This window comes from Paroedura picta, chromosome 8, assembly GCF_049243985.1.
Source record: "Paroedura picta isolate Pp20150507F chromosome 8, Ppicta_v3.0, whole genome shotgun sequence".
Classification (NCBI taxonomy): Eukaryota; Metazoa; Chordata; class Lepidosauria; order Squamata; family Gekkonidae; genus Paroedura; species Paroedura picta.
In genome coordinates this window covers 8,234,074-8,241,737 of record NC_135376.1, presented here as the reverse complement: position 1 = coordinate 8,241,737, position 7,664 = coordinate 8,234,074, and the positions used below count along the sequence as shown (strand labels likewise).

Below are 7,664 nucleotides of genomic sequence, written 5' to 3'. Positions count from 1 at the left end.
CCCTAAGAAAGGAAGGAATCCTATGAGGTTCATTTGGGGAGGGAAAAGAAGTCGCCTTGAAATAGGCTGATGGCACTGAGGTGTATTAATTGTCATTACAACCCCTTTGTTTGCCTGGCATTCCCTCAGTAACTCAGGTTCCTTTGTTTCTCCTCTGCCAGGAGTTGTACTCATGTTTCTCTAATTTATGAGTTCTGCAGGATTGGCAAGAAAAGTCTTCATGCTGCCAAACTGCAGGGGTAGTCAAACTGCAGCCCTCCAGATGTCCACGGACTACAGTTCCCATGAGCCCCTGCCAGCATTCTGACGTCTCTGAAAGGGGCTGCCAGCTTTGGTTGGGGAAAACCTTAGAGATTTGGGTATGGAGCTTGGGAAGGATGCCAGTCCCTCTGGCGGATCCCCCAGAATCACAGCTCATCTGCAGGCAACAGTGATTGGTTACTCTGGAATCATAGAATCATAGAGTTGGAAGGGACCTCCAAAGTCATCTAGTCCAACCCCCTGAAGAATGCAGGAAATTCACATTGGTTCTGGTCCTTGCTTCAGAACAACAGAAAAGAACTCTGCTCCATCTTCTCTAGGACAGCCCCTCAAGTATTTGAAGATGGTTATCATATCACCTCTGTCATCTTCTCTCCAGGCTAAACAGACCAAGCTCCCTCAACCTTTCCTCATATGTTGTGTCTTGGGTGCGAGCTGAGCTTCGAAAGCAGGCAGGCACCCATGCTTATTCTAGCTTTAAAGTTTCCTTGCAAAGTCTTAAGATGTTGCATGAGCATTGAGCTGAATTCCACAAGGTGGAGCTGGAATCTCAGTCCTGGGAAAGGTGTCACTAAAAATCACACATTGACTACGGAGCCTGATGACCAAGCCGGCAGAGGTTACTCAGAGTGGGAAATGTGGCTCTGTCAAGGTGTGCAAAAGTCTCCATATCAGGGGTAGTCAAACTGCGGCCCTCCAGATGTCCATGGACTACAATTCCCAGGAGCCCCCTGCCAGCGAATGCTGGCAGGGGGCTCCTGGGAATTGTAGTCCATGGACATCTGGAGGGCTGCAGTTTGATTACCCCTGCTCCATATTAAAGAAATGTCTCCTACCTTGTTCTCTTTGGGGTGACCTTGTGAATGTCCCCTCTCAGGACGTTCCCCAGAAACTGTTCTCCAGCAGCCTAGAGGCATCGCTGTCCAGGTAGTCCATGCAGTACCAAACAGAGGGGAGTCTTTTTAAGAGGGCGGCCAACTCCACCTTGGGAAATTCATCGAATCCTAGAGTGGGAAGGGGGCCATCTAGTCCCACCCCCTGCTCAATGCAGGATCAGCCTACAGCAACCAGGCGAAGTATCTGTCCAACTGCTGCTTGAAGAGGGCCAGTGAGGGGGAGCTCCCCACCTCCTTAGGCAGCCCATTCCACTGCTGAACTACTCTGACTCTGAAAATCAAAATCCTAATATCTAGCTGGTCCCATTCTATGCATAGTTTAAAGCCAATACTGCAGGTCCTCCCCTCTGCTGCCAACAGGAACTGTTCCCTGCGCTCCTCCAAGGGACAACCTCTCAAATACTTAAAGACAGCAGTTATGTTCCCTCTCTGGACATCTGAGGTGGACAGAGTTGCCAGGCTCCAGGTCTCCTGCTTTTAAACTCCAGGGATCAGTTCCTCAGAAGGAAATGGCCACTTTGGAGGGTGGACAATGGCTTGTCCCACACTAAGCTCCTTCCCCTCCCCAAAATCCACCGTCTCCAGACTCCAACACCCAAATGTCCAGGTATTTCTAAATTCAGAGCTGGTGGAGACGGGAGGAGGGTAATTTTCCTGAAAACAGGCTAGATCCCCACAGAATTTATGGGTTTTTAAACGGTGAGAGGGGTTTAAACTGCATGGAGAACAATATCAAGTAGATATCTAGAGGGGTGGGATTTCACAGTCAGAGTAGTACAGCAGTGGAGTGGGCTGCCTCCCCCTCACTGGTGGTCTTCAGGCAGCAGCTGGTCAGGTACTTATCCTCGATGCTTGAGGCTGATCCTGCATTGAGCAGGATTTGGACTATATCAGGGGTAGTCAACCTGTGGTCCTCCAGATGTCCATGGACTACAATTCCCATTGCAAATGCTGGCAGGGGCTCATGGGAATTGTAGTCCATGGACATCTGGAGGACCACAGGTTGACTACCCCTGGACTAGATGATCCGTATGGCCCCTTCCAGCTCTGTGATTCTGTTATTCCAATTCAGGATAGAGGAGATCTGGAGATCAGCTATAATTCCAGGAAACCTTCCTGGGGGCTGGCAACCCCAGCACCCCTGGCTGTAGCCCTCAATTATATTTGTTTTCCTGTCATTTCCTCCTCTTTCAGTTTGTATCTCTCTCGACTGAGTTGGGGTAACTAACACAGCCATCGATTGTCTTTCACTCCAGACATCTCTGCCCAACTTAGAAGCTTCCCGAAAGTCTTATGCTGGCCATATTTGAAATCCCAAAGGAGATGGTCCCTTGGCCTGATCCAGCAGATCTTTTTCTTCCTTCGTTCTAACGAAAAAAGGGGAAAGGAGGCTTGTCGGGGGTCACCTGAAAGGCAAACAGATCAATGGAAGGCATCAGAAACGGAAGCTGCTGAATCCCCAGTTTAAAGATACGGATATAAAACACTGAAGGAGCAGCATTTTCTCAGGTGGAAATTTTGTGTAAGGATTTTTAAAAAGTGTTGCTGAGGTGGCCAAGACACAAGAGTGGGCGAGATGTCTTACAAACTAGCCTTAATATGTTTATATTTATATTTATATTTATATTTATATTTATATTTATATTTATATTTATATTTATATTTATATTTATATTTATATTTATATTTATATTTATATTTATATTTATATTTATATTTATATTTATATTTATATTTATATTTATATTTATATTATAAATAAATAGAAAACCAACAACAACAACACACACACACATACATACATATATATAGAGAGAGAGAGACAGAGAGAGAGAGAGACAGAGAGAGAGAGAGAGTTGTTGGTTTTCTGTCTGTCTGTCTGTCTGTCTGTCTGTCTATCCGTCTATCCATCCATCCATCCATCCATCCATCCATCCATCCATCCATCCATCCATCCATCCATCCATCCATCCATCTATCTATCTAAACTTATTATCAACCACTCTTGGACCGGCTTGTGGTGGTTATTAACAATCTGTCCATACAGAAACCCAGCAAAACCCCATTAGAACAAATGCAGACACACATAAAAATACAGTAAAAACAGACTCCCAAAAAAAAAAGATCAGGGTGGTCTTCAACCCCACTTACCCCACCCCCCAAAATCTGTATAGAGGAGAGGAGTAAGAAGAGGGAGCATAGATGACATAGCTAAAGATGCCCCCTTAGCACCAGGGAGAGCGGTGCCCCATCAGATCTTCCTCACCATGCCGAAAGAGCTCCGTTTTCTTGCGCAGGGGGCATGTTAATCTCTGTATCATTCCAATTTTAGTATGTGTGCTGCCAAAATGAGCACAGAATAACTATATATTGCAATGCTAAGGATCAGGGGGGAGGGGGAGGGGTTGCCAACTCCAGATTGGAAGATACCGGGAGATTTTGAGGGTGGAATCCGAGGATTTGGGTGAGGAGGGACACCATGGAGGCCACCTTCCGAAGCAGACATTTTGTCCAGGGGAACTGACTTCTGTTTTAATTCCGGGAGACCTCCAGCTGCCACCTGAAGGTTGACAAGCAGATGACCCCTCAGTAGCAGGATCTGTGAATTCTTTATGAAATTCTGTTTTTGTCATGTTTTAATTAAAAGGTTATTCATGTTGCCTTTTAAATGTAATATAGGCAGGCAACCAGAAGGAGGCTGTGGAGCAGCGACATGGTGGGCGGCTGTCCATGACAGTGTGACATGACTTTCGGGAAAAGCCCAGAGATGTTATCACACCTTCTTTGGAATCGCCAGGAACCCTTTAATAAATCATAGAGCTTCCAGCAATTCCTAGAGAGGCCAGGAATCACGTTCAGGTTCTCCTGGAAGTGATGTCATGCTGTCGCCAATGGCCATTTAATTTTTTCCCCCCCTTCTCTCGTCAGTCAAAACTCACTTGGGGCAGGATATCTCCTGCCCCTTTGGGCACATGACAGTCCTCCTCACAGATAAATGTACTTGTTATTGGTAGAACTAGAAAATGGAAGGCTGAAGAACAACGAATCGGTAGTCATCATCAATAATCTAAGGCACAAGGAGTCCCTCGGGAGCCAATTTGATCTGCTTATGGCACCGTCCCAACAGAGTTCATGAGTGAGGTCAACCTTAGCCCTGAACTTTATTTCCCCCATGGCTTTGGCTCACAACCTGAGTGTTAGTTAAACTTGAGAAGAGAAGCTACTTCTAGAGGATGTAAACCAAGCAAGTGGTGAATTACCTCATAATATTTAAGGTCTGTTTGCTATGTTCTTCTGGGCCCAAAATCCCTGAAGTGGGCTCTGAGTTGACAGGCACCTAGAGCACCCCTTGAGTAAATGTACACTTTTATTGTTCCTCATATCAGTTCTTCCCAGCTCATGATAACAGGCTTTCTACCTAACTCAATGGCCTGCAGTTCTCCATGAAGAAGAAGAAGAAGAAGAAGAAGAAGAAGAAGAAGAAGAAGCCACTTTTCACTACCTGAAGGAGTCTCAAAGTGGCTTACAACAGCCTTCCCTTTCCTCTCCCCACAACAGACTCCCTGTGAGGTAGGTGAGGCTGAGAGAGCCCTGATATCACTACTCAGTCAGAACAGCTTTATCAGTGCTTTTTCGGCCCTGACCCCAACCTGAAGAGCTATGGGCCCTGTTGGATCTGTCAGCTTTCTGCAGGACCTGTAAGATGGAGCTCTTCCACCAGCCATATGCTTGAGGTCATGCTGGGTTCCGGAGTTACCATTGGCAGATCCCTTAGCATTGGTCAAATCAGGACCCTCGCTCCCAATGAGAGAGAGCTCTTGGCCCCCCGTTGGACAGAGGGAGAGCATGGGGGGTTAGACTCTGTATCGCCATCTTCTAATGTTCAATGTTTTTAGGGGGTTAGAAAGGTTTTAATTGTTTTATTGTTTCATTGTGAATGGAGAGTGGTGGTATATGAATGAATGAATGAATGAATGAATGAATGAATGAATGAATGAATGAATGAATGAATGAATGAATGAATGAATGAATGAATGAATGAATGAATGAATGAATGAATGAGCTGGACCACAAGCTAGGGAACAGACCACTTCCCTTGCTTCCCCTCTTCCTCTCCTGAGCACGAGTGAGTTCTCTTGTGAATTCCGTGCCTGCCACCTACTCCTGCCTTAAACCATCTGTCTCTCTCCCGCCCCCCCCCCCCAGTTTTCCTCAAGCCTGTCTGTTAGTAAGGGTGGTGATGTCACTTCCGGGTCACATGGCAGGGAGGCGTGGCCAGCTGATATCATGTCCGGGGCTCCCTGAAGCCTGAAAAATTATTTCAGGGACTCTTCCGTGGTCAAAAGGTTAAAAAAAAGGCTTGTCTGTTAAGATTGGTAACATTTCTCCAGGGTTTCGGGTGGAGGCCTTGCATCGACTGGAGCTGCTGATGCGCGACCACTGAGTCACAGTTCCTCAGTACATTAAAAAGAACTGCTACAGGCCTGGCACGTTTACAGAGACGGGAAGGAACAATCGGCACCCCAGATATCCAAAGGGAGATGCACAGAGTTTTCAGAGATGCAAAGACGGCAGGATTAGCTCTCTTCTTCCCATCAGATCTAATTAACTCTGCGCTGTCCCTGTTTATTTTTAGCCTCTTCCAGGCCCAGCTGTTTTGCTGTCTGGTGCAGGTCAGTTTGGGGGAAGGGGGGAGTAATTCAGCCAGAAGCACAGCTACACCCTGAGATCTATACAACGGCGGCATCGTATGAAAGAACAGAAGAGCAGCTTGTTGGGACAGCTTGGCTCTTTGGAAGCAGGGGCCTTGTTCAAAATACTGCCGGCAATTTAGAATATATTCCTTGCACTGGGAGAGAGATCGTCGAGAAAGTTGGTCCTTCTGGTCCGTCGGGGCTGTTTTCCGCATTATGGAAATGCGGGGACCGGGACCAAGACGAAGGGGGGAAGCGTCTGCCAGGGGAGAACGGTGCCTGTGCGAAAAATAGTTCTTCCTTAGTTAACAGATCTGATCTCCAAGTGTCCTATCGGCTTGCCATTGCTGACAAAAGCAAGTTTGCTATTTTGGGCATTGCAGAACCAGCCGGGCTCTGGGAGGAAGAGATGCAGGCTGCCTTGGCTTCAGCCTTGGCCGTGGAAATTTTTCTCGGCATCCCACGGATAACAGAATCGCACGGTAGATGATCAAAAATTCAGCCTGGATTTCATCTCAGAGGGCAGGGGTCTTCAACCAGTTCAAGCCTGCAGGCACCAGGGTTGAAAGCTCGGGGTTGGGAAAGATCCAGATATTTTGGGGTTGGAGCCGGGAGTGGGCAAGATTTGGGACAGGAAGGGGTCTTTGTGGAGTATTATACTAAGGAGTCCCCCCCCCCCCAAAAAAAGCATCCATTTTCTCCAGGGGAACTGATCTCTGCCATCTGGAGATAAGCTGTACAACCAGGGGATCCCCAGGGCCCACCTGGGGATTGGCTTCCTTAGCAGGCCCCTTTGGTATTCTGGCAAAGTGTGGGGGCCCTGAGCCACAAAAAGAAGCTGTTACCCAACACAATGAGTATTCTTTTGAGTTCAGCAAACAATTTGCTATAAGGATCCCGGTGCGGAAAGCCCCAATGAGTATTCTTTTGAGTTCCACAGAATTCTTCATTGGGCTAGATCAGGCTTTCTCAACCGGGGTTTTTACGAAACTCTGTGGTTTTGGCAATAGGGTTTCACCAACTGGGTGTCCCCGGAATTCCAGCTCATCTCCTAACTACAGTTCTCCTGTGGAAAATGGATGCTTTGCTGACATTGTATGCCATGGAGGTCCCTGTCGTTCCTAGGCTCCATTGCCCAGATCTCCAGGAGTTTCCCAACCTGGATCTGGCAACCCTTCCTCCATCTCCTGCAAGTGACCAGGGCCTAGTCTGCACACAATAGATAATGCACTTTCAATGTGCTTTGGCAGCTGGATTTTCCTGTGCAGAACAGGAAAATCTACTTCTAAAGTGCATTGGAAGTGCATTATCTATTGTGTGCAGACTATGCCCAGGAAGGACTTGGGAGCCTTAGGAGGCAGGCACAGGTGAGAGGGGAGATGAGGAGGAGAGGAGAGGAGAGGAGAGGAGAGGAGAGGAGAGGAGAGGAGAGGAGAGGAGAGGAGAGGAGAGGAGAGGAGAGGAGAGGAGAGGAGAGGAGAGGAGAGGAGAGGAGAGGAGAGGAGAGGGGGGTGTACACTGCAAGAGGAGAGTAACACTGTAAAATGAGGAATTTTCCCCAAAAGTTATCAAGCTAAGGCAGGGCTTGAATGTAAAATGGGGTTACGATACCAAAGTGTGCGGGGAGGGGGGAGAGGAGAAAACAGTTGTTCGAAAGCCTCACAATTCTCCTTTGAGAGAAACAAGTAGGAAGAAAATGTCTGCAGATAAAACTGGGACAATACAACAGGAATGAAGGATGGTGCTCCTAATTTGGTACAAGCCCTGACATAAACAGGACAACGACGCATTAGGTGGCCGGGGGCACTCTCTC

General features: G+C 47.4%; 1 pseudogene; it reads right to left on the bottom strand.

Moving 5' to 3' along the window:
* Positions 1-3,445: 3,445 nt before the first annotated feature.
* LOC143844106 (U6 spliceosomal RNA) lies at positions 3,446-3,513 on the bottom strand (annotated as a pseudogene).
* Between the last annotated feature and the right edge of the window lie 4,151 nt (positions 3,514-7,664).